The sequence below is a fragment of the Calonectris borealis genome, chromosome 2 (assembly GCF_964195595.1).
Source record: "Calonectris borealis chromosome 2, bCalBor7.hap1.2, whole genome shotgun sequence".
Lineage (NCBI taxonomy): Eukaryota > Metazoa > Chordata > Aves > Procellariiformes > Procellariidae > Calonectris > Calonectris borealis.
The window spans coordinates 100,780,320-100,808,006 of NC_134313.1; the positions used below are offsets into that span (position 1 = coordinate 100,780,320).

At 43.2% G+C, this 27,687-nt stretch overlaps 1 protein-coding gene and 1 non-coding gene across 18 annotated transcripts in view; both read left to right on the forward strand.

Annotated features, from left to right (window-relative positions):
• The window catches only part of LOC142079127 (uncharacterized), a 114,356-nt gene that overhangs the window by 31,843 nt on the left and 54,826 nt on the right, over positions 1-27,687 (forward strand). For 2 of the 17 annotated variants that reach the window (XR_012672498.1, XR_012672499.1), the window contains exons 4-5: positions 9,619-9,721; positions 15,361-15,460. The exons of 12 other annotated variants lie outside the window; for them this stretch is intronic. The gene's annotated coding sequence lies outside the window, so the exon portion shown is untranslated. 3 more of the 17 variants (XR_012672502.1, XR_012672500.1, XR_012672501.1) reach the window with 3 other exon arrangements.
• On the forward strand, positions 17,190-17,279 carry TRNAY-GUA (transfer RNA tyrosine (anticodon GUA)). Its single transcript is given in 2 exon segments — positions 17,190-17,226; positions 17,244-17,279. It is a non-coding gene; the product is annotated as a tRNA-Tyr (tRNA).

Sequence of the window (27,687 nt, forward strand, 5' to 3'; positions counted from 1 at the left end):
AAAGCTCCCATGGAACTGCTGAGTGAGGATTGCTGAGGCTCGGAGTTGCGTAATTATGAGACTTAGTGAAGATGAGCTGTCGGGAGATCTCTAATTAGATAGGGCAGCCAACCCCGATAAATAATGTTTCCTTCGTGCGCCACTAAGGGGTGTTACGTCAGAGAAGTTGGTGTGTAGTGCTCCCAGGGAAATGGCCAAGAAAAGATATGGACTGGTAAAAATACATGGAAAGTTTTTTGGAGTGGGTCTTTTTGTATCTGATCTATCCAATTCCAGGTTATTCAGCACAGTCCTGAAGGAAAACAAAGGTTTGGTATTATCTGGAAAGCTGAGAGGTGGGTAGATACCTAGTAGATAGGGTTTCATCACAACTTCCATTTGCCTTGATTCTGCCATTTGGAAGGTGATAAAATTAACACCTCGTCCTAACTCCTCTGCTTTGCCCACATCACAGAAATGAGAGTGAAAAATATCATTCATTATTTGTAACTTACCATTTTTAAAAGATCTCCTTTTGCACTTGGGGCAGCAAGTTGTGTTGTTTCATGGCAGAATTCCCTATTTACTTTGCATGTAGCTGTTCTTTTAGGAATATATTTTTTATACAGGAAGGTGTTAGTGGCTGCCATCAGATGGTTCTTACATCTGTAGAAAGTCTCAGATCTGGGTAAAGATGTTAAATGTGCTAAACAGCTTTCCTTCGGGCTAAATGATAGGAATATTTAAACATGTTTTTAGCTGCTTGTAGGAAGGTAGTAATCAAGCAAAGCAAAGGCTGAGCAGAATTAGGCCACGCAGTCTGAGAGACTGGTTCCACATGCAGCAGAAGAAATAAGTCAGGTAAGAAACTGCGAGCATGGCTTAGGAGTAAGTGGAGAGTCAAGGCCCTTTGGGGCTTATGACTCACTGGCCGGGGAGGCTTGGGCATGCTGAGCAATGAAAGTTGGCTGTTATTGTTTGATTTTTTACTTTGTGTGATTATATACTTTGCAAACAGCATTGCACAAAATGCAACCGCAATGAACACCTGTTCGTATCATCAGCTTCTTCTTTCTCATGGATGTAGCCCATGGCTAGCGCTGCAGATACAGCTGTGCAGGATACATATCTGGACATCAGGTCACGGCAAGAAACAGTAATGAAATATTCTGCTTCTGAAAGAATTTGTGATACAACGGCCAGAGAAGCAACACTAATAACTTTCTTATCCTTGGCACAGAAATTAAAATTATGTAGGCTACTCTTCACTCTTTAAAGAAACAGTTGACCACTGCTTTAAAGAAAGCATATCTGGTACTTAGCAAAAGTACCAGATGGCTTGAAGATAAGGTACGTAGAGAATGGAGCAGTATTTACACTTCTAAAGAGTGTCCAGCTAGGCAAAATATCCCTTCACATTGGTGCAGTTCTTTCCAGGCATTTACCTGAGAAGTAGTTTGTGCTGTAATAAAGCCCAATAACTCAGCTGCCAACAGGATCTGTTGAAAATGTGTGATCTGGCAAAATTCTGGGTGGGTGCACTCAAAAGTTGATAGCTGCTGGTGAGCTTGGACGAGTAATTAATCATGAGGAAGTTAAAAAGGAACATGAGTACCAAGAACATTATCGAAACACACCTAGGGAAAACAGTGCTCTTTTATAATTATTTTATTAATAATAATATTGATTTTTTTATTACAGCTGGGGTAATAGCTGGGGTTTCCAGAGAAGTCAGTGGGAGCTGTGCGTGATTCTGAGCTCTGGTGGTAGTATCTTAAATGAAAAATGCACCATATTGTAACAACAGCGAGCATCGTGAATGCAGGAATGAAAAACGGTTGCAAGCTATAACCTGTCTGCATCAAAGTCAGCAAGGAAAAGGCATGTTGTACCCTGTATTATTTGTAGCATAGGACATGATCGTACAATTAAAGGCTTGTGCCATAGTAGGGAAAGCATTGCAATCTTGATATTCTCTTCACATAGTAGGCACAATGAGCTACTTTTTTGTGTGTGTGTCTTGCTGTGCTAGCAGCCCCATTGAAATTATGGAATAAAATGGGTAGGTAGGGTATGATCTGTTCTTTAATAGTTGCAAAACACTCTAGGATCTTCAGAAGAAAAATGCTCAAGAACTGTGAAATAGCTTTTATTAGACCAGGGCGAGGGGTGGTGGTGAGGGGATGGAGAATAGCATCATGGGCCCTGGTTCAGATGGTGCTTGTTTAAATCTATCACGTCTGAGTGGGGCACTTAAAGCAATGAACCCTTGTTGAGTAAGTTAAGCATCAGCTGAGTCAGGTGTATGCTTGTATGCAGCTTGCCCTCTTCTCGGCTCTATTAGTCTACAGCCTGGGAGAGTAACTGCAAACAGAGAAAACTTGGCAGTGGAGCTGGTTTCTTACCCTGATAAGTTGTAACAGACACATGGGTGATGTTGCCTGTTAATTTAGAAGGCATTTAACACTTAATCATGCTTGTCTAGTACAAGCCAGGAAGGACACTGCTTTCTGCAACCTCTAATTGGGTGCCATCAGTAATATAAGCCTAAGATTGTCCCAGTCAGCAACTGTATTGCCTAATCAGCACGAGCGTATGCCCATTGGGGATCAGACATAGATAAGCGGGAGAGAGATCTGAACATATCTACGAGATGAGCGGCATGTCAGGAGCATAGAGGATGTCTAGATTTATGTGCTTTTTGGCAGCGCTAGTGAGCTATTAATCATTTCTCATGAATAGGGCTCTTGTAAATCAGAGGTAGGAAACACATTTCGTGGATAATCACAGCAAAAATGTCAGCTTTGCTATTTGGTCATATGCTGATAGGATGCTTAGCACTGGAGCGGACGCAATCACACACTTAAAATCAAAATAGTACTCTCCTGACATGATGAGTGGAAAGCAGGGAGGCACTAGGTAGGTGAACTTTTCATCAGTATTTGAAAAGTAGGGAGCTAATGTGTAATAACAGAAAGGGAGACCTGTAGTTTTTTTAAGGTGAAGCTTTACTGAAGGAGCCAGGATTGAGTTCTAGTCAGCATCTGGATATAACACAATACATTTAAAAAGACACACTTAGCATAATTTTAACAGCTGGCTGATCAGTTTATGGTTTTCCTTTACTTTTATTGCCCTGCAATTTACTGTATATGGCCCTTACGTGCAAATACCTCATTAGTCACAGGGTTGCATATTTCATGAAGTATACTGAGTGCACTGTCAGAATTAAATATTGTCAGGATAACGAGCAAGGGTGGGGTTTTTTAGCTTTATCACTGAAGGCAACGTTCAGGGTGAATAGAACAGTAAAAGTAGCTGGAAAGCAAAACACGGAAGGTCTCCCTTCAAATTGTGCAAGGCACCCGGCTCTTGTGTATGAAACCCATTGCTCAAGGACTGACATTTAAAGAGCTCTTGGAAGTGAGTCCTGCATAAGGGAGGTGAGGGAGAAAGCCTCACCCAGGGCTTTCCAGTGCATTACTTGCTGTAACCAGTCGGAGCTGAAAAACTCAGTGGCTAAATTTGGATTAATACAAAATCATTCTTAGGTTAAATATAATGGTGTCCTCAGTGTGCTTCTGGCTTAAGAAATTTCCTAATGTTCATTTCCTTGAGGGAGCATCCCTTCTGTCCCCCCAGTTTGTTCCATTGGCCTCCAATCCTATGCCGTTTCTCTATAAATTAGCAACATACAGAAAAGGAAATGACATGTAATTGTTGTCCAAGTTAATGCTGTTTGCATCTACACCGGGGAACGATTTTCACGCAAGTCCCTGGTTTTGGGCACAGCCTTGGATAGCATCCGTAGGGGTCCTGCCCCTCTCAGGTGCTGGGATGGAGGCTGCTGGGTGACTGTCCCGCACCGCCGGTCCGAACATGCTGAAGTAACGACCTGCGGGAGACTTTTAACTGCATTTCCCGGGAGTTGTGGGAAGAAAGTCCAGGCTTTTGAAACTCCCTGGGAAACGTCCATAAATCCCCATGAATCAGAACCACTTTTAAACCCCCTTTCAAATTAGAAGTCATGGCTTTTGCTCAGGAAAAAAAAAACAGAAATAGTGCTTTGAAAAGCACTCATGAGTTAGCTTGTAAACAAAAGTATCCTGACAGTGACTGGTGCCAGTGTTTTTCTGTATTTGGGTTGGCCCAAGACAAATTGGGTCACAGCCAGGCTTGAGGCAGGGATGTGCTGGCTCCATAGACGTCACTGTTTTTGGTGCCATCGGTGTGTCAAACACTGCAGACTCACCCCGAGTTTCCTCATCGCTCCCCTTAAATGACATCGACTGAATTATACTGGAGTATTTCCTTCCACAGGCCTAGAATACCGGCTTGTGTTTTTAGGGGGATTTTATTATTACTTTGATTCTTGCCATTTTCAGGGTTGTGAAGCTTAGGGATAACTGTATTATAGCTATGGGGATGAATTTGTCCTCAGATAACTTTTATCCACCAGAAGGGGTGATTTCAGCAGTTTCTCAGGCAGTCTTAATTCGCTGTTGCCTGGCAGTGGGGAATGAGTGGAAAGAGTGCAATTCCCCTCTCCTTCTCCCTCTTACTTGAAAGTCAACGTGTCCCATTTACACATTTACACATCTTCAGATTTATGGTGTTCCTGTGACGGCTGCAATTCAGGACAATTAAGCAAACCACAGACAAACTAACCAGAGAACATCTTCCAAACAGGTATTTCAGCATCTTTTTTTCCTTCTAGGTTCTTCCCTCCCCCCTCCCCCCCCCCCCCCCCCCCCGCCTCCAAACTTTCCCGATAGGTGTTACTTCATTCATTGCTGTGAAATTAGTTGTCTGTTTAGTTTTCCCAGACCTCAGTCACAGACTTAGAAGTTCTGTAGTTTCTGTTATCACTGTCCCAGGAGTGAGGTCTAAACACCAATGAATTTCTGGAGATACTGAGAAAGGAGTGGGGTGAGAGTCAAGCTGTTAATATACTATGCTGACCTCATCCTTTTTTTTTTTTTTTTTTTTGGCTTAAATGCAGGCTAACACATTTCAACTGTTCTTTCTTTAACAAACCTGATGTCTTCCAGGGTGTGGGTCCATGAAGAAGATTGCTCGCAGTTGCCACAATTCAGTCCTGCTTCTCCTCTTTCTGCTCCTGGCTTCACAGTCCTACCTCCTTTGCACTGTCATTCTGCTTGCTTGTGGTATGAGGCTCTGTTAAAGTGTTTTGTTCTTCCGCCTGTTGGGTGAGTTGAGGTGGCTCTGGGTGGGTACAGAGGGAGCAGCAAGAGCACACGATTAGGAGAAGGGGCTAGGGGAGGGAAGTAAGGAGGAGTAGGGATGGGAGAAAACAGCTGCTTGTTTCATTGCAATAACCTAAACTGTGCACTCGCCAATGGCTTTGTACAAAGCCAGCTGAAAGGACTTGCTGCATTTGCCACAGGGGCATGAGACGGAGGTAAAGTCTGTGCCTCAGTCACTGTGGTTTGATAGCAGGGTGTCCCAGCGCCCTGACGGACCTACAGCGGTGGTGCAAAGTCCATCAGCAGATAGTGGTACCCTGCTCCCTCTGCATCTGAGGGATGGTGCCCCGCCATGGCAAAGGCGTTGGATCTGCACAGCAATCAGCTGCCGAGCCCGTACGGCTTGGAGCAGCGCTCGGCATGGTCCTGATTAGCCACGAAGGATGCCTGCTACTTTTTGTTTCAATTTCTTCTGCCTCGGGAACGCGTGTGTGTCTGCCTCTCAGACCCATTATCTTTAGAAAATATTACTCGACAGCACTTTTAAAAATGATTCAGATACTTCTAATGACTTGTTACTTGGGTGCCAAATAGAATAGGTAGAGCAGGATATTTTTCATCAAGTTCTTATTAAAAAGAATGTAAAAAACATTAATAGATACAAAGTCATAAAGATCTGGGCCTCCAGTTATTCTCAGAGCCCTTAGGGTGAAATAACCCTCAAGTAGAGGCTTTTTTAAGGCTTTTACAGCATGCCAGTCCCATGGGGGGTCTGAATAAAGATGTATTATGGAACAATTTTACTGTATAATTTTCAAGTTCAGTATCTGCCTGGATCTTTTCAGTGTTCAGCTGACTTATGATCTTGCAGTACATATATTGATCCCTAATCTTAGACAGATTGAGAGTTCCAATATAAAGCCACATTAATAAATTTGTCAACTTGATAAAAACCTGACCCACAATAAAGCAATACTTAATGTTAAGTATATATAGTATATAAATGTTTATTATCTACTTATATATGAACCTGAGATTATTCTGGTAGCTGTATGTGATATAATATAATTATACATATATACACGTTATATATACACATCATATTATGTGTAGATATGTAAATATATATTATTTTTAGCCATTGTGGGGAAAAGTCAGAGGAGAGAATGGGGTGGTGAATGCCACCAGTTTCACTTTGTGATACACTGAATAAAGCATGCTTCCAGTCCAGACTAAAGAAAATATTGCCATGACTTAATATGACGTTTCTAACTGAAGAATGTAACTTCAGAACAAGAGTAACTGGTTGTACTTTCTTATAATGCTCCCTGTGATTTGATGCAACTTTTCCTCTGTATGTTTTCTTTAATTTTTATGTTTTATGTGAAAGCTGAACAGACTGAATTTGTTTGTAATTTAGAATTTAAAGCAAGGCTCTTTGTTAAAAGCCCAGAGGAAGTTTCCATATGACTTATGGGCCATTTGGGCTCAATTGAATTTAATGGGTTTCAGCTGCACCTCCACAATGGCTTTGAAGGAAGCGAAGGGAGATCTATAGGTCTTAATTGCTCAAGACTGGCTTGTTTCTCTTGAAAAGGCTGTTTGCAAGAAGCAGGTTGGGAGTATTAAAGTATATGTCCTGAAAGGGATGAAGGAACTGCTGTTTGAGGAAGGGGCTAGGATGAAAATAGCTTTAAGACGTTACTCAGCAGCTGAACTAGTCAATCTGAACTGGTCCATGCTAAGTTCTTGTTTGTTTGCTTACAAATAAACTAATAATTGGAGGGCATGGGTAAGCCCAACTTCCTTTATTGTCCTTTCAAGAAAGGAATGGAGATCTTGGAACTGACAAGATAAATTAGGCTGAGACCAAAAGAGAAACCCAAACAGATAGTCCCCTTGGTCTTTCTCATGCTGGTTGACAGACATGAGTTTTTGAGTCAGCAGGTGAACCATGACTTCCAAGAGCAGTGGTTTGTTTATGCTTCCACTGTACAAAGCATTTCAGTGGAACAGAACAAATCTAACTGGGCAAATTTCCATTTTTATTTCGTATTTCCTTCTGTATGTGCATCGCCAACAGGCCTTATAGACTGTTGTTACTAAGTTTGCTAGTGTTATCCCTGGCTTCATATTAGGAAGCATCTGACCCATAAGAATCTCTTATGACCCAATTTTCCAGGCAGGCAGGAGAACATGTGAAATGCAAAGTTAAGAATGTAAAGGAACTATTGTCTTACTCAAGATAAGCCAAGAGACCATATTACAGGAAGTTTGGTGTACTCTATCATTTTGGCCAGCAAAATACAGGCAAGTAGGAAGGGGACATTCTCCTGAGGTACCCGGCAGATGAATGCCAGATGGTACTGTCATAATACACAAAAAATAGCTAAATACCTACTGGTTGTGCTCAGTACAAAAGGAACATTTTTCTTTTTCCGAATCCTGCAGGGCAGAACTCAGACAAGTATCTTAATGCAAACATCTCAGTAACTGAAATGTGAAGCTGGAAATCCAAAGAATTCTCTGAAAGCTTTAAGTAGCTTTTTAGGCTCGATTCATGTTGGGCCTAATGGATCCTCAAAGGGGAGACTGGTTTATCAAAGACAAGCTTTTTAAGTACAGCATGTTTACGTGGTAGGTAAATGGAAGTTTGTTACATCAAATAGGGAGGCTTGATGAAGAACAAAATGACGGAGCTTTGCTGATGAAGCCAGTGCTGCCTATATTATCTGGCTAAATATATCTAATCGCCAGCCTAGCGCCTAGGTCAAATTGAGGGGTTTAATTTTCTGCGGGGAACTTTCTTCCTTGGTGGTTTCTGAATCTGAGTCAGGAATGTGTAGAGAAAAATCTCAGGCCACCGTCATCACCAGCGGAGTGATGCAGCAGAGCCTAGCTAAGGGGAAACGTGTTTACTTTTCCCATGTTAAAATATGTCCATTTCAATTTCCATGCAAGATTATAAGAACAAAAATATGCTGCCCTTTAGGGGAATGGCATTTGGCTGAATACCATGCATTGCTACAAACCTTAGATGTAAAGGGCCGCGTGCAAACATTTACATAGAAGAACATCATGGATGTGGAGCTGGGTCTCAGTCATATAGGAAAAATATTTCTGACTGCCTGGCTCTTTCAGGCTATAAAATTTATTGCCTGCAGATAGAGGCCGAGTAGGTAGGTGTGGTGCTGTGACAGAAACTGAACGGTTAGCTCTGCCCTTCATCTCTTGTCCTTAAATCCTCTCCACCAGGCTTTATACTGTTTTCCCAATAGCTGAGCTTACCTAGTTCGCTAAAGCGATATGCTTGTATATGCATGCCTCAGTCATCATTGTTCTGTATTCTGGCCTATCCAAGATCAGAGAAGTCTTCCTCAAAGGTTCCCAGAAATGCTGCTAACATTTGTCTGTTCATTGTCTTCGGTGGTTGCATCTTCTTTCATTAACTAGGGTAGCTGGTGTTGAAAACCAAACAGAAGGTAATGACAGACCACAGCGAGCTGTCTGTTGCTGCAGATGGAGGATACCTCTAGGATTTGGGTCAGAAAACACTTGGCAAGCGTCCCTCTGAATTCTTCTTGTCACATGTTGAGGAAGCCTGCTTAGTGGCAGGGGTGAAGAAGGAAGCTGAAATCTTAAAATGGTTGCAATATGATTTTTTTTGTTTGTTTTATTTTTGTTTAGTATCAAAGCTATTTACAGCGTATCTTGCCAATTTATTCATACTGTTGCTGTCATGGGTTTTTCCTGATTTTTCGCTTTCAGAACAGGAAAAAAACCCACACGATCCCACTTAAGTTTGCAATGGCAGGAAAAATGAGGCTTACTTATGCCCCCTTTAGAACCGGACCTTGCGGAGATACTATAAGAAGCCATTTGTTTTCTTTAAACACAGTTGAACTTCACACAGGCACGCACACACATTCAGTTTCCACTTGAAATTCCTCATCTAATCCAAATAGCTCTCAGCCTTGACTGCCGAGCTGTGAAGGGGCTCCCCCCGCCCCGTGCCTCCCCAAACGTGCGACGCTCCGGGCCGGGGAAGGCAGCGCGCTCACGGAGTTTGCACGCTTTCGCTTGCTTGCGGATACACCTTCAAAAGCTTTGATCCCCCCCTTTCTCTGCTGCTCGTGGAAAGAAGCAGAGCGATATTTGAGGGAGTCCTTCGTCTCTTTGGAGACTCTCTTTATCACGCGCTCTGCTCTCTTGGGCCGAGTAAGTTTGAGGTTTGCAAGCCTGCAGAAAGAGTCGCTGTGTTTAAAGCTGACAATCGGGCAGATCCGCGTGGCCTGGAGGGGAAACAGAAGCGAATTGCACCGTTACGCTGTCGATACCCTCGCTACTCTGTCTGTATAAACTAACATGCCGTGTTGTTTATAGTTCTTCAGTACAGTCTTTTAAAGAAATACCTCTTTTTTTCCTCTTCTAGAGCACAAATGGGTTACGTAAGTTTTGGGATGGATGGATGGTGGCAGAGCTGTTGGACTCTACTGCACTACTCTGACTGTTGGCTTACAGGCGCTTCTGTCCAGGTAGTCCCTTTTCCCTAGGAAAGGTTAGAAACTGCCAATCCTCCAACACCCTCTTTTGCCCAGAAATGGTCCCTCGATGCAACTGAAGCTGCTGTGGCTGCAGGCAGGGGAAGAGGATGCTGCAGGCATGAGGCCGGCCTGGAAGAAATGACTGTAGAGATGGGGGAATGCCCACATTTCATTCCAGGTCTTGGAGATACCGAGGCTATATTGCCCTGACTTTTTCACATTCCTTTATCTTTTTGGGGACCTGCAAATACGATTTGTCAATCACAATGCAGTATACCAGCAGCTTTTTTTGTATTTAACCAGTAGGAATTATTTTGCAGATATATATCTCCTTTGTCTGCATATCTGGAGAAGTACTTGGTGCGTATATACATGTTGATCAGACTTCTTTATTTATATCACCATAGCAGTTGTGTTGCTCATCAATCCACGGGATTACATTAGGCTCTATAGAGATATAAAATCATAACACTTCAAGATGCATATTTAAATACATCATATCCATTTTTTCTCAGAGAGGGAAGGAGGTTATTTTGTTTCATGTTTTCAATAGTTTATATTATTTTTTGTGGCTTAAAACCATGCAAAATGAAAAAACAGAACACATGAAAAGACACAAAGACTTTTGCCTAAGAAGCTCTCAAACTAAGTTTAGACTGAGGTGATGAGTTAGGTTAACAAACAGAAGTGGGGCAGTAGGTTAAGGAAGGACAAGAGTTATAGAAATAAGATTAAATGCAGTCCATGCAGTACACCCTAATACACTTCCTTATGCCCTATTCTAGCCAGATGCTGCAGAGAAATGGCCACAGATTAGCTCTCAGGGGCAGGGAAGTGTCTTTGTGGTGTTCATTTTTATAGTGCCTACTTCAATAGGACATTAATCCCCATTTGAGGTCCCTGAGTGCTATAGCAATACAAATAATACACACAAAATAGTAGCAATAAGATCCCTTGGCCCAGCTCCTTTCCGAGTGCTGTGTCCCTTTTTTTGGCTGAGCCTAACCTAAGAAAAAGGAAGGTCGGTGCAGCTCGTAGGGATGCAGCCATTATTTTGGGTGTTTGTTCTTACCTTTTGAATCCTTAGCTTTGCTCATCCCTTTCAGAAAGGATGTTTCAACCTGTGACTAAATTTGATATTAACCCTGCCCCTCTCCCTGTTTGATACTTAGTGATATCTGAAATGTTTGCATCTGACTATGTAGAGGTAGGAATACCAGAAAAGAGGACCATATAATACCTGGGCATAGTTTGGAGCCCGACTTCTGATAAGGAAGTGGGAACAGGACAGATGATTTTTTTATAAGACGACAGTAGTTCTCAAGAGTCATTTCCCAGAAACTCAGGTGCTTGCAAAAGAGGCATCAGAAAACACTCGTGCCTGACCAAAGGTTTTTGTTTCTGATGGCTGAAGTGAGGCTCAGGTTTGAAACTGTTGTTCCCTGGCCTGCTGAGCCCTGGTAGGTCTATCACCACCCAGCAAAGCTTGCCAGAGTCAAGAAGGTCAGTAGCTTCGTGGGCAATGAAATGTATGGTCTGCTCCATCAGGATTAGTGTGTGCAGTTGGCTCCAATATGCTGGTCTTCGGAATTTAAGAATAAATTGGCAAAGTCAAACTGTGTTTAAGCTTAGTTTTACATGTGGTCTGAGCCCAGAGTTCATGCCTCAGACATGTTTCTAACATATTTTGGCCACATTGTGAGGTGTCAAAGTTTAGCTGGAAAAGAGTTTAAATGCTGCTGCGTTACTGGTTTGGGCCCCACAGTGGCCATCGTTCTCCACTCCTTTACTGTTATTTCATCCTTTAAGTCCAACTCCCCCCAGAAGCACGAGCTGTCACGCAGCTGGTAATTCTTATGCGTCCAAGTAATGTGCATTTGGGTCCAGAAGACATGGTCAGAGTTTGTCTAATTAGCTTCCTGTCACTATAGCCAAGGCAGAAATTTAAGGTACAGTAACTCATTTTATAGTCACTCTATCTGGCACTGAATATAGATTGGAAAAATTCTTTGCTTGAGCAAGATGTGTGGTAATATTGTTATGCTATATTAAAGCACTCTTTAAAAATAAATTAGATTCTCATGAGTGTGAGAGACTAGTATCCCCTACCACAGCCAGACCCGACACAGGCAAGTCTCCTCTTTACCCAGGACTGCTAAATTCTTCTGTGAAGAGGAAAGCCAGCCAAAAAGTTGTACCCTACTCTTTTTCTTTTTTTTTGGTGATCCCTGAAGGATTTGCTGTTCGGTCTTCAAAAAGGCTAGGTAAAGCATTAGCTGTGGGCAGAAGAGCACATTAGGAACCACACCTGTTCATCGGGGCTGTGCATGCACATCTCCCCGTGCCAAACCAACCTGGTGCATTAAAAAAAGGTCCCAAATATTTAGGGCAGAAATACTCGCTCTGCTTGTGAGTGCTGTTTTTCTTCTGGGTCTTCCTCTCAGCTTCCAAAAGCTGCCCCTTAAACGCTGCTTGTGAATGGAAAAAATTATGCACTTTCAAATTCTCTCCTGGGGAATGAGGGCTCATATCTCTCCCTCTCACACTGATACTGTAATTTCACACTTTTTTTTTCGCCAGCAGTTGAGCCTCTCCTTGTTATATATGACATGCATGTTTCATTTTCATTAGAGCTTTTATAGTTTGAGAGGCCTGATGAGCAAGGGAAAGGGAAGTGGCTGGGTGGAAGGGCTGCCTCCCGAAGGGAAGCAGTCGCAGGAGGTGGCGGGCTCTCCCGTGTCCCAAACAGAGCCGCTTTTGTCCTCCATGCCGCTGCCCTCCCCCAGACGATGCAGGGTTTTGCTGACACTGAAGCCTACAGTGAGACCACAGCCTTCACAACTGCTATCGTAAAGCAGTATTTACTTATGGGGGGAAAAAAGAGGGCTGGAAAGTGGAAGGCATCAATCAGAAATACCCTCCTTTGCCTCGCTGTCGGGATGAGACCAGGGCATAGAGAGCCTATGGGTGATTAGCTGAGCTTTTGCTTAAACAAAAAAAAAGTACAGTGTGGTACTTGCTGAATGGAAGCTTAAGCTAAACGAGATAGGGGTCAGGCTCCCCGATGACTTATGTTTCACAGCAGCTAGGAGCTAGTCCATTGTATCTGAATAAAGTCGTGTCCTGACTGTGGTTAATTGCCACCCAATTATCAAAACTTTCTGGACTGATCATCATCTCAGAAGAGCTCACACATTATTAGTCTTGTCTTTCACCAGGAGAAGGGCAAGACTTGGAACCGTTTGTGGGAGAGAAGATGGGGGAGAAGATGGGAATGTTACTCACTGCATTTCTTATCTTGACTTAACATGGCCAAACGTTTAACTCGTTGAAGAATACTTGGATGATTACGTGGAAGCTATTCCTTTCCATGCCCACTGATGGGGTGAGCTCTCAGGCACTTGTATAATTCCTGCTGGCTGCTGCTGCTAAACCGTTTGCTTGAAGAGGGTTGCGCAATCTGAATCTGATGTCTGAGGACTGCCATGGGTCTTCAGTGTCTGTGTTTTAATTGCTTATGGAACTGGTCATACATATGAAGAAAACTGAATTAAAATAATTTAGCTGTAAAGAAAATATTTTTGTATTAGAAGCCACTGCAGACCTAAAGGTTGTTATGTAGCAAAATTAAGCTAGGTATATCTGTGGGTAAGCATATACAGCTTAGGTTTTGAATATCCAAAGGATACTTTCCTCTGGCTGTCTATTGCTGATAACTGTGCAGCATCAGAAGTGTTAAATGGGTTCTCTGAGCATGACAAAAACTGGTAGCTGTAAGTAATGGCCTATAAACTCTGTGTTTCCTGAAATGCAGCCCACACTGCGCGATGCAATCAAACTTCCTTTATATGAAACCTTCATGTACTCTCCCAATTCCTTTCCTTCTGCATTCCCACCTTCCTGCCCCTTGGCATTCATTCACGCTGACATGTTATTAAAGTTGTCTCTGAAGCTGGCCCAAGGAGTCGTACATATTATTTACATCACAACAGAGCCTGGGGGCATCAGACAGGGCTGGGGGTCTGTTGTGCCAGCTGCTATTCAGCCTTTAAGTACAAAGATAGTCCGGCCCAAAGAGATTTCTATCTTGAATTTTAACAGGTAGACAGAGGGAGATGATTGTTTCACTGACGCTTCAGACTCTCCATTCAAGTAATAGTCTTTAGGAAAACCTCCTCCTCTGTTGCAGGGGTCTCACACAAGACTCCCAAACTGGGATATCCTGAGTTCATCCCTAGCTGGTGGTGCAGAAGCCACAGCAGCCAACCAGTGGCGTCTAACACACACCGGGTAGAATTAAAGTGAACACAAAGATTTCACAAATTCATGGCGAGTCCAAACTAATGCTCGTATTCAGAGCATATGCGTATTTCCACCTCAAAAGAAAAGAAAACAATCCCCCAAGTCCCTCAGAATCAACAAGATTTTTTCAAGCTTTTCACTGGAAAAAACCCTTTAAACCATTTAAAGCCGTGTTAGAAAGTCAGCCTGTAAGTATACAAAACACTGGAGACTATCATATGCTAATCTGAGCTTAACAAAACACATAGCATTACCAAGTGTAATTATACAGTCCAGCTATTAGTAGCTTTACCTCTGGCTGTTCTCCATCCTGCTTTCAAGCTACATCCTTTCCTTTCATCTTATTCTACACCACATGAAACAGGTGAGCTGTTCCCTTTATATAGCTCAGGGCTCCAGTCACATGGCTCTCAAAGCTTGGTATCTTCATTTAATCAGTTGAAAGAATCGAAATAATCAGAGATCTTTCATGAACTCCATGCCAAAATTTAATTCTGTTAAGCATTCAAAGCTTACCAAGTTCAAAAAATCAAGAAAAAAATTAATTAATTTTTCCTAGGAATATCTACTTTGAAAAGCTGCCCTGGGGGGTACATTTAGTTTAGGAGACTATCTCTCACAAATCACCCATACATCACTGCTAGCAAGTTCCACAAAAAGAGAACTCCAATGCTTTTTATTGTCAAGGCAACACTGTGGTTTCTGCATCCCATTTGTTCATGCATAGATAGTAACAGCATCCACTTTTTATCTGATCCCATTTGAATTTTTATCTTGACTTAACTGCTACTGATTTCTTACAGGAAAGTACAAGTTGTTTAGGGTTATCTTCACCAGTAACAACTTTTGACAGCAAAGAGATGGCGATACTTCCCCTGAAGTCTGTATTTGGTACCTCACTGCTGGATTAGATGACAGTGCCAACGAGTTAAACTGGATAGAGCAGTGATTTTCAGTTTTGGGGTCCTTGAATGCATGGGTGGGACTAGTGAATTATTTTTAAGGGGTCTGTGAAAGGTAACTCAGATAAGGCAATGGCTTAAAGTGGCTTGAAAGGAGCTGAAGTGCCCCTGGAAAATGCTGTGGGGTCAGCAAACTGGAAAAGATTAGAGCCCTGGGGCTACACTATCTGCTCTGATTTTGGAGCTTGGGTCCACATTATCTCTTGTGCCATTCTTTCTCCAGCACATGATAAACCTCACATTCTCGCATATGGGTATCTTGGGGACCTCCTCCCACCAAGACAGTCTGACCCCAGAGAGTGCAGATATTGCCCAGACAGGCATACAGCAGTTCTGTTTCTCTCCATCGTATATTTTTCTTTACAGCATCAGCTGACTTGATAGTCGTTGGTGGGTAGGTGAATGTCATGACACATCACAGGTCCCAGGATTAGGCCTCTGAGAAAGCTGCAACAGTACCTTGTAGGTAAGTCAAATATTTCCTGACCTTCCTATACTCCCATGAACAAAACCAGGGAGACATCTTACTGAGTTTCTATCAAAATCTGTGCTGCTTTTAGCAGTAGAGGAGGCTTAAGATGTCTGTTAGTATGAAAATAAATAAAATGTGTGTGTGGGAGTTTGATTGTGAGATGAAGAGCGGTATTTTCCAAACAGAGAAGTACGTGGCGATAGTTTTGCTGTGACTTCATCTGCTCTGTGAAGTCACCTTCCTGACATGGGAGTCACTTTTGTGTATGTTTGCTAAAGACCTCTGGAGATCATCTGGTCCAACCTCTTGCTCCAGACAGGGTAGACTTTAAAGTTAGATTAGGTTGCTCAGGGCTGTGTCCAGTCAAGCTTTGAGTATCTCCACAGGTGGAGATTCCACCCTCCAGGCAACCTTTGCAGTGGTGAAGATTTTTACTCTCATGGTATTTTTCTCCCCTTATATCTCATCAACATTTCTCTGGTGGCAGCTTGTGCCTCTTGCCTCCCATCCTCTCAGTGTGCACCTCCAAGTGGAGCCTGGCCCTGGCTTCCCCATACTCTCCCATCTGGTAGTTGCAGACTGCAGTACGATACCCCTTTATCCGTCTCTTCTTAAGGCTGAGCAAGCCCAGCTGTCTCTGCCTCCCCTCCGACATCGTGTACTCCAGCCCCCTGGCCATCTTGATGGCCCTCCACTGGACTCGCTCCAGAATGTCCTCATCTGTCTTGTACCAGGAAGCTAAGGCAGAACACAGCATTCCCAATGCAAGCTGGTAAGTGCTGAATATGGAGGAGTAATCACTTCCCTCAACCTGCTGGCTACACGCTTGCTGAAGCAGCCCAGTGTTTGGGGTTGAGTCACAAGGAGGAGGTGGAGGTAAGCATGGGTTAAGGATGGATATGCTGTAGGGCACTGAGGTAACACTGCTACACTCACTCCCATGGCAAGTAGGATGGCATGGTTTCGGCAAACAGGCTGTCTGCTCACAGCTTTCCGCCCCACCCTGCTGCTCAGACAGATGAGATGCTCGTGAATCACTGTAATTCAAAAAGAGTGTAGTTTGCATTCAATTGCCACAGCTGTGAGCTGCGGCACTCGCACAGATGATTCACAAAGGATTCAGCCTCCCAGGCCCAGGGGTTGGGGAGGCCACCGGTTGCAATGCCAGACATTGCAACCTCATCTGCGTACAAGGAGTCTTACGTGCACCGTGGGAGTTGGTGGGATTTGAATTAAAACCTCAATGGTTATTCCTTCCCGTCCTTTTCCTCTGTTCCTCTGCATTCGCTATGGAAGCTGTCGGGGAGCGTGTTAGCTGATTTGTTTGCTATTTTGTTACTGGATTTGGCTGGGGAACTGCTGTGGGGAATTGTGTGGAAGGGAGTTCTCCCTCTTCTCCTAGCTCAGCTTAGGAAATGTGGCAAGGTCACCAAAGAGTGGGCAAATTTCTCTGTCAAGCCGTAGACAGATTTCATATGGGTCATGACAGGAACTCCAACCTTAATGCTACCACCACCAACAGTCTTACAAGAGCTGTGAACTATTTGGCAGAAAACTGGCAGTTTTGTAACCAAAACCCAATTTTGCAGGAAAGTTAGCTTTGTGCCTTTTTTTTTGGATACTGTTTTGCTGTTGTGAAAAGCAATACATATGGAGGCCCATTAGAGCCTAAGGCTATTGTTGATACAGTCTTGACTCATTCTTGGCATTCTTTCTTCATCTTCCTTCGATAGCTCAGCTGGTAGAGCGGAGGACTGTAGGCTGCTCTATGAAAGTAATCCTTAGGTCGCTGGTTCAATTCCGGCTCGAAGGAAAGGTTTTGGGGTTTTGTTTTGGTTTTTGTCTTTCACTTATTTCTGGAATTTAAAACTTTGCCGAACTGTCCTTTCCAGCCATATGCCACTCTATGCACCTTGAGAAATTTAGTCTATTTAAAACATACAACTTTCAAGGATTTCATTTGCACTACCCACCTTGTCTGCTTCAGCTGGTTCTTACAGCTATGGTGCTTTGACCGTTGCCACCTCTCTACCTAATCAGTTGATGCCCATCGTACGAGCTTCTCTTCTGCAGGGGCTCGACACCTTCCACAGACCCTTGTTAGCTAGAGCAGACCCACAGTGCAGAACTTGCAGAGCCTCTTTTAGCTGAGTTGGGTGTGGAAAATGGGGGGAGGTGCAGTTACTGAGTCCTCCTTGTTGCTGGTTTCACCCCTTTTCCTATCTCATTCTTGCATTTTGAAGTTCTGAGGTTTTGAGAAGGGGGGGACTGAGAGAGATGGAGAAGAAAAATGTTTTTGTGAGGACAGGAACACCATGATCATTCAGGTCCAGATATTTGTCTGAGACAGCCACTACATGCAACTCTAATCGTTGGCTCGTGAGAGGATTGTCAATACCACTGTGCACACTGCTCTGAGGTGTATCATTTCCATGCACTGTCCATTTCAGTGAAGGATTGTAAAGGTTGGGGCTGGTTACAAAGAAAATGGGTAAGAAAGAGGCAGTAGAACCGTCTGAAAGGAGACCACACGCCAGGTTAATGAGGCATTCTAAGAACTCATTCATACAGAAACCAACATCAGAAATTTTCAGAGAGTAGAAAACAGGGCACTGTGATCTGCTAAAGAAAATTAGGAAACTGACTTATGGAACTCACTTTCACAAGACACAATCAGCTCTGAAAGGTCTGTAAGAAGCTTTATTAAGGAAAAGATTAGAGGTTTTTAGATGTTTACGTTAGATGAGAGGACATTAGGGATCCAAATCCCAAAGCTCATGCAAAGCTTCTCATGCAAAGCATCTCCTCATGCAAAGCACAGTGCTAATTCGAACAAAGATGGGAAAAGAAGGTGGCGACTTTGTTCAGTTGCTTACCTTTCACTGTGTTATAAATATATTAATATTGCTTAATGAGAAACATTTGCTAGAAGTTGGAGTCAAATGCATCAAGGAACCAGGACTAAGCTAGAATGAATAATCAAGCGATTATATGTAATTCCAGTATTTTAAAAGATTTTTTTTTTTGTACTAATTAGCGTCAGATCAATGACCATCGATCATAGTAGAACACCAGTTTTCTTTGTCCTTCCAAATCCAGCTGCATTAATTCCTCTTCAGCCTGCATAGCAATACACACTTACAACCTCATAACCGTAATGGGTTTTCAGCGCAGGGAGGCACAGGACAGGAGGGAGGCAGTTCTGCCTCTCCTCTCAACAACACAGCCAGCAGTTCTGCCTCTCCTCTCAACAACACAGCCAGCAGTTCTGCCTCTCCTCTCAACAACACAGCCAGCTCTGCAGGCCCCGGGGGGCGGGCAGGCCATGCATTTATTGCTCCCTAGGTCCTCTCACAGCGGGATGGGCTTGTAAAAGCAAGGGTGGGAAAGGCAAGCAGCCTCCTTCGCAGTCCTGCTAGGAGTCCCAGGGAGGAGGATGCAGGGCAGCAGCGTCTCCGGTGGGAACCTGGCAGTCGCTTTAGACGAAGAGGAGGCGAGGGGTATGAACCTGGGTAACGCCACAGGAGGAACTCAGGTGTATTCGTAACCAGCCTGGGTAACAAATCTGTCCCATGGCTCCTGGGACAGATTTCCTCCTTGCAATGCGCCTTTTGCGGTCTTGGTGAGCAATAAGACAAAGTAGGAACCTTTCCAAATGAGTGAATACATGACTCATGCATTTAATTGCTGCAATAAGCCTGAAGCTTTTGATTCAAAATCTGCCAATACTCATGAAAAGTAAATCCTTGTGCTCGTATCAGAGAAGGGACCGATGCTTTCCCTGAATCTGGGGAATGGTGGTGACTGATGAACAGACTGACTGCCTCGCAGGTATTTTGTTGATGTGCAGATCTTTGCTGACTTAATATTTCAGTCTGGGTTGCACAAGGTGTGATTGAAACAAGAATGGAGGGAGAAAGGATTAATTAAAAGGAGGTTCTCATCGCAAGTGGTGTTTGTTCTCTAGTTGGAAAGGGTGAGTTGTTGCAGCACAGGTTCACCCTCATATTACTGCACACCAGTGGGTAACTGGGTCCTGGTGGAGAATACCATCTGACATAGTTAGCTTCTGTTATCCTGTGGCTATTTCATGTCATGCTATTTCAGCAACCAGGACTGCCCCATGCTGACACAGTGGTGACACTGACACCGTGTCTTTCTCTGCAATGACATCTGCACAAGGTAATTTTATAAAAGTTCCAGCGAATGTAGCCATCAAGCCAGAAATGTGAATTTAAAAAAAGTTCTGCTCTTTTTCTTCACATGTGAGTTGAACTTCAGACAGCAAAGGTAGGAAGTATTTAAAAATTTTATAGTCTTCCGTGTTTAGGAGCTTCAGCCTTCTCTTTACTCTTGAATAAGCTTTCTCTCACAGACAAACTTCCCTGGCTCATCAGATATTATGAAGGTTGCCATGTCCTTGTCTGAGGAGTGGCACGGACCAAACCTCTGAAACAAAGACATAACCAGCTGGGGACACAATAGACCAGCAGTAGTAAGCTCCTATTAGACAACACAATGTTTGTTATCAGTGGGATGTTCCTTCCCTTTCCAAAATACTTTTTTCCTCTTCTTGTCTCACCTCTTGTCCCTTAGCTTAGAAGCAGCATACTGCATGGTGAAGAAATTGAAGCTCATACAGTTGGCATAAACATATTGCAAAATATCTGTTCTTTCTCCCTAAAGGAAGAGCAGTGCTGGCATTCCCGTAGGACAGCTTGCTGAGTCATATCCAGTCACCTGTGCCCACAGCACGTCTTACGTGGTTATTCTGCACTTTTGCTAAGCAGCAAGTATGACGTGGTTTGTGACTGGTCTTGTCTGTGCTCATTCTGAAAGCAACTTTTTGTTAAAAATTAAAAGTGCAATTCTGGCACTGGCATAACTCCAAGTTCTCAGTTGTACTTGCTTTGAATGACTTTGTATATCTTGAGCTTTGTTTTGATTTTCCAAAATAAATAAATCCCAGACTCGCTTTAGACACCTGATTTCATGGGTTCCATCAAAGCCATATTGCAGGGAATGCTTCTTCCAACGCAATGTGAAAAAACTGAGCAATGCAGGGCCTGCCTAAGGAAATTCGGTTAACCTTGAAGAAACTTCAGGAAAGCTGGGTAATTTTAAAATTTTGAGTGATGTGAGCTGCATGCTCCAGTATCGGCTTTCAGCCCAGAAGTGTAGCGCTGCAGCAGTGATGGGACTGAAGACCTAACTTTGTACTGAGCCCGCTGCTTTTCTTTGAGCTCTGTAAATTTTTTCTGCTGCCATTGCTCTCTTGTAGCCACCTGTTGCCTCTGGTCATGCATATTTAGGCAAAGCTCTTTGAGCAGGGTCATCTCTTTGTAAAGTTTTTCATGATGGCAAGGAAAACACAGTCCTGATTCCTGTCCGGAGTAATAATACAAATAAATAGTAACAACTATACGGTTCCCTTACAGCTCTAGAGGTAGAATCATGGCAATTAAAATAACAAGCAATTAAGGAGAGCTTGAAAAGGCTTTTAAAAGCAGGAAGCAAGTCAAGATGCTTTGCTGATGATTTGCTAGTTTGTAGAAATTGCAAGTGGTTGCAAATTGGTTTGCTTTTACCATGAAGTAAAAACTATTCTCCAGTGTGTGTTTGGCTGAATTTATGAAAAGCATCTCAGCATGGCTGGAAATGACCAAGAGCAGTTGCTGCCTCTTCTTGCAACAGATCAGGTAGGTTTACACCGAACTGAGCAACTGTTTGCTTCAGGCCTTCTTAACCACTCTCCACCAAACAATTTTTCTTCTTCCTATTGTAGTTGTTATAATCAGGCCTTGATAAGAATTGCTGCCAGAGACATCCAATCAGTCCCATGTTATCATCTGGAAATGATTAGAGTCCTCAGGACAGATTGAAGCCATTTTGATAGCATTGATTAGTTCCTTATTTCAAGTTGTGCCATTTCACCATTCACTGTTTTAAAATTCTTGCCCCATTTATGAGGATACTTTTTTTTTACATTGTAAATAACAAAATGTATTTTGTTGTGCGAATCCAAATAAGCTTTGAAGTTTGTGGCTTTGTAATTGGAAAGTCATCTGGAGAGTGTATGCTCTCTTGCCATCTTTAATCAATGCACAATAATCAATTATCATATCAAAGTGTTCAATTACTCCTTAGTGATGAGGTGCTGTTGCTGTTTGGCTTAATTTCCTAGAAGATTCTCAGCACTCTCACTGCAGCGTTGGGGTTACTTAGCTGACTGCTTAAAGATGTCTGCTCTGAAAGTGAAGCTGGTACTGTTTGAACACCAGCCTCCTCACAGAAAGCAGCGTCGGATGCTTCTTCGACACTGCAAACCACTTCTTTTTATCTAATTTGTGAGCTGGATGTACCGTGTTGTTGCCAGTTCCTAAGAAGGGAGTCTGCGTCCGTCCATCTGTGCTTTTATGCTTAGGAGGGATGCTAAGAGTCCTGGTTCCTTCTTTGTGGAGTCTGGAGAGGTTTCAGCGTTCCCTTTTTCTGCAGTACACTACTCTTCCTTTTCCCAGGGGTTATGGGAGGAAAGTTACCGCCAACTCTTGGGTCAGTGTGTTTCATGTTTATTTGAAGGCTGAGGTAAAGGAATGTGAACTGGTGAAGCACGATTGCTGCTTAAGTCCCCCAAACCTTATAGAGGCCTGAAAAGATCTGTATTTGTGAATTAAGGGTCTCTTCTAAATTCAGAATTGAAGTGTTGGTGCTCCATATTGCCCTTTTTGGAGTATGTGGAGCTAAAAAAACCCGTAGTAATTTTAATGTTGATATAAAGCTCTTCTGCGATCGTTTTGAATGCCACACAATCTTTAGTGTATCCATCCTGACATCCCTGACATGGAGAGGTACCAATGTCCCTATTTCATAGAACATTGTTAGTCCGTAAGACTGCTGCTGTTGAGTGATGGGTGCTAAAAGGCTGCAGCAGAGCCGGAAAAGTCACCTGAGACTTCAGAGGCTCTGACTGCTGTGTGTCTTGATCACCCTTCCTTGCTTCTGGAGTTCCTCACTTTTGGTAAACTGTTGACTTAACCGTCCAAGAAACCAGCAACGAGTTTTCTCTTGATTTCAGTTTGCATCAGCTGTGCAGCCTAAATGATCTCCTTGGTTCCTTCTCCCAGAAAGATATCAAACTACCAGTGGATAAAACTCTAGGTAGATATTGCTGTTTTAAATCTCAGAGCATTGCCACAACCTGTTTTCTAGCGCTGACTCCACACCTGGAGAGCCAAGTGGTGTGCGCTAGAAGGGAGAGCTCCTTCTGCTGTGGTCAAAACAGAGAAGAAGGACAGTGGTGGCAATCAGGCAGGGCTGCTTGGAGGTGCATCCACCCACCCACCCACCTGCCCACCCGCCCGCTCTGGTGTGCTATTGCTTTCCTGCAGGAAACCACTTGCATGTGAGCGGGCCAGTGCTCAGTCCTTCACGAGAAATGAAACAGCATAAGTATCTAGGAAAGGACAGTGGAAAAACGGAGAGGACGCGAAGCTGTGTTTGAGCCATATTTCGTCAGGCTGAAGGAAGGAAAGCAAGAGGGGCTCTGTGGTGAGAAGGTCTGTAAAAACATAGCAATTATCCTCATCTCAGCTTGCCTATTGAGAAATAATCAAACTTGTGATGAGCCTTGTGACCTGTCAGACCTCTTAACTGAACTGCAGCTGAAGACATTCACTATAAAAGGGTATAGGCTGCTTCTTATTGTTGATTTTTAACCATGAGGGTTCCTAAGGGAAATAGCATATAGTAATAACATTTAATGGTCTTCTGACAAGCATCTGGTGTTGGGTGTTTTTTTCTTTTAAATTGCATTAAAATTAAAACTGCAGTATTGCACTGAGTCCTCATTTCCTGTTAGGAGAGGAATTATGATGCTCTATTGATTGGCAAAGCTGTTTCCCATCCTGCATAAGTGTGGTTAGTGGACAGAACTTCTCTAGCAGACACAGACATGCCCTACCACCCCCCTCAGTTCTGAAAGTTTTTCCCTCTAAATTATTCATAGCGAAACCACTGATCCTCAAAATTTAAAACAGAGGAGAGAAGGTATAAAATACTCTCATGTATGCCTTTGCATTAATTTATGTGCTATCACATTGAATAAAAGGAAATAGCAAGTTAAGCACGTTCAAGAAGCCACATGATGAGTATAATTGATGCATTCAGCCTATAGAACATACATATAATAGTCCATTGTAGTTATGGGATTGGCCAGCCAATATTTTTGCCTTGGAGATCATTACTTAAGCAGATGACTCTTGACCCTTTTCTTTTAGTGCTTCGAGAGGTTTGCTAGAAAGTACCCTTTTGTGCCAGTCAGCCTTTAACATCTCCCTCTGAGCAGCCTCAATTTTTCATTTAACTTACTTCTGAACATTAATCTGCTTTTTATCCCAAGGATCTTTATGAGAAAAAAATTGGAGCCTTTTCAGAAATGCAATTGTAAAAGCTTCTTCCTTACTAGTTAAAAGCTTGTCACAATGTAGCAACAATGTATGTGTCATAAAATGGTGTATTTAACAAAAAATCAAAAATAAAAAGGCAAGGGAGCAATGCTGAAGCAACATGCTGGGTGTTTCTATACGGAAACTCGCTTACCTGCGCAGTCCTTGGAGGCGTAGGCAATGTGATTCATAGCAGCGGATAGGAGAGCAAAGAAACTTACTGTCGGAAAGACAAAGATCTGCTTTGACATAACTCTGCAGTTAGCATTGGTCCTCATCCCCCCGAGGTGGCCGATGGGCAGAACAAAGAGAAAGGCTCACAGTCAAAATGGCAAACCTCATTAAAGTGTCTGGTTTAAATAGGTGCTGACTCAGGAAAGGAAGAGACCTTGAAGAGTGAAGTAGTGCATAAAACAGGGTGGTTACTTTTCAATGTTGTTGGGGCAAAAAGCGAAGGGGATACCAGTGAAAAGAGCGGGCTCCACTGGGGAGAGCCTGCACTGAGCGATGGGCGCTTCCCCTGGGGACAGTCGCCGTCTGAATGCTTATTGGTACCCAGCTCTCTCCCCCATGGGAGGTACTGCTGTACGCAGGAACCGGTAAAGAAAATCTGGGTTTTAATCTGAGTTGGAGTGCTCTTTTAGGGCTGCAGATACTGCAGGTTCGGTGTAGCTGAGTGAAGAGGTATTTTTCTCATCAACTCCCCTGCTAGAAGGGGAGTGCAGGTAGACTTCTGGAACGAATAAAGAAATCCCATATCCTCCTATAAAACAGAATAAAAAAGCCTAATGTCAAGGCGAGTGATAAGGGATCATCTGTGATTTGAGAATGAATGTGACTTGGAGCCCCGCTCCCCCCACCCCAGTAATGACTGGTGAAAAGCCCTCTGAAATATGGCTTCACTGAAGCCAAGGTGCCAACAGATGCCTTCCCATTTGTTTTCTTTCTGATGAGGTCTTTCTCTGCCCAGTGCACATGATGATACCCATTTTATTAAAAAAACCCACACAAATGATGGCTACCCTTCCTTTGCTAGGAAAGACAGACTTTGGCAAATAATTACTTCTAGTTCTTACTCCTAACATATGTATGACTTATTATTTATAGAGACTTGTAATAAAAATGGGAATGATTTTCTTGACCCGGTAAGTTACAGCTTAAACCAATAAAAGAACAAAGGAGGGGGATGTAAGAAGAAGAGGACATAGGAAAGGGTTTTGTTTAAAGAGTCACATGCACAGCTAATAGCTGTATCCAGAGAAAAGAGATAAAATACCCCAGATAATAACTGTGACGTTCTGCTGGCTTATTGCTTTCTAAAGGCTTTACCCTCTGTGGACACAGAGCTGTATAAAAGATGAAGTAGTTGCACTCCACATTTTAGTCATCCCAGTAATGATGGCAACATCTCCGTTACAAACGCATGTTCTCCAAGGAAAGCAATCCTCTCTCTAGTATTTCCAAGGGAAAAATTAATCAGATTCACTTCTCTGTGTTGCCTCTGTACTTGCTCCTCCATTCTCTGCTTCTCACTGCTTGACCTTTGTTGAGTTAGTCATGTAAAGCAACAAAATGCTGCTTTAACTTCATAAATCTTGGTCCTCCTATTTCCTGTGAACAGGTCCAGCTGAGAAAGTGAAGAAGAAACCTGTCAGGATGCCATAACAAGCACCGTATATCAGAAACCCATTGGACAGAAAACCTAGCTCAAACACTAACTTTGTTTTTGCAAAGCAGGAAACGTTGCTTAAATTCATATAGTAAATATTTCTGTGTGTATCATGGGGAGCTTTCATGTAAGCTCAAATTAGCTGGAAATCGGGACAAGGCCTGAACTTTGCTCCCTCATCGCTATAAAAGCAATTGGCTGGGGTATTTTTCAAGGAAGCCCCTCAGCTTTTGAGCTAGGCAGAAATGCACTGCAGCTGATCTTGATACTGCGTTCTACAGAGATTAGAGAGAAAGACTTTTAGGCTGATATTTAAAAATGAGGAAATGCCTCAGAAGGAGAGAGAGAGACGGGCAAAGATCCCAAAGTGGGGAGAACCAGCAAAGGGAAAAGGTCCATTACACATATGGGAAAGCATAAGAGGGACAAGGACGAGAGTGGTGTTTATTTCAAAGGGGTGAAGTCAGAGTCAGGTTAAAAGAAACCCACTAAAGGTTTTTTAATTGTAAAGAAGTTGGAAACTGGTGTAAAATGAGTTGATTCTCCCTGTTTTTCTTGCTTCATACCAGTGCTGCTCCAGAAAATACCATTGCATGCGGCGTCAACAGAAAGACGAGAATCCAGAGACATCCTTAGTGCTGATGTCTCTGAGGGATGAGGGCTGGGGGACCCGAGGAGGGTAGGGGTAGTTTGGGCACTAATCGCTTGGGTAGATACAGGGGAAAGTGCTAGCATTCATCCGCGGCTTTTTCCAGGGCCCTGCATCACAGCACTCCTCCCAAATATTTTGCAAGCTTACAGAACAACCTTTCCCAGCAATAACCTGGCGTGGGGCTGTGTTGTCCCCCCTCTTCCCCCTGCTGCATACCTGGTGGCTCTGCCGTATCCGTGGAGGACCTAGAGCCCGGGGGGGAAATGTCTCACCCGTAGGGAGACTGCTTCAGCCAACAAGCCTGGCAATCTTGTACTTTTATGAACACTGAGCTCACCTTGGATATTAAAAGAAAGAAATGCATTAGCTGGCGTTGGGTCTCTTCCAAGGCACACTGGCGTGTTGCTCGGCACACCAGCATGGAAACAATTTGCAGGCAGGAGAGCCGGTAAGCACTCTCTCAAGGAGCTGTGCCACATGCTCTTCCCTCCCTTCGCCTTCAGAGTCGTTCTGTATTCGACCTCTTTTGCTCCAGTTTCGCCATCTGAGCTTAAACGTGGCCTTCTGACATGGAGAATCTGGGTGAGTAGAGCCACATTAGTTGTAAAATCCCTAGCCAATCTTATTTTTTGGCATGAAGGTGGCTGTTACGGCATTGTTTTTATTATTCATCAAAAGGAAACTTTTCAAAGTAAATACATCAAATACCACATAACATAAGCTCTTCCCAACCACTGCTTCCTCTCCCTTTTTCTTTTCCCCTACCTCCTATTTTTATAAGTAATCAAGTTGTTACTCCAGAGTCAATTCCAGGTCATCTTTCATTTGCTCAAAATATATCCTTATTGGCAAGCTATTTTCCCATTATTCAGGAACACACATATTGTTTTACTTACAGCTGTGTGCTGTATTTTATGTTCTCATATAAATGTTATGCCTGGATTATCATAACTAGAGCAAACTGGTTTTAGGGTTTGTTGTTGTTGTTATTTTTAGGTCGTGTCCCCCCTCCCCCCCCAAACAGGAGAGAAATATTACTATATCTATTTTTGGTATCTTTTCTAGTTCTTGAAGTGACTCAACTTTTCACATCTCTCTCTAGTAACGTAGATTTCCCCTCTGCTCTGCAAGTTTCCCTAGTTTGGGGAATGATGATAGCTGAGGTTTGGGAAAGATTAAGGGGTAAGCAGCACTGCTTCCATCCCACGAGGGGCAGGAAAGAAGACCAGGCAGGGACAGATTCCAGAAATTCATTACCTGCTGTGTAAAAAAAAAAGCAGCTTTTCTTATCTGTTTTAAACTGTTACTAGATTCAAGGAGTGTCCCTGTTTCTGGTGTTGCGGGATCTGGTGAAATCTGGTGAGTTCTGCATCCACTTACTATTTTCTTGATTTTGGGAGCTGATCAAATAGATCCTCATATTTACATATTGAGGGCTCAGTGAGGGAAAGCACCT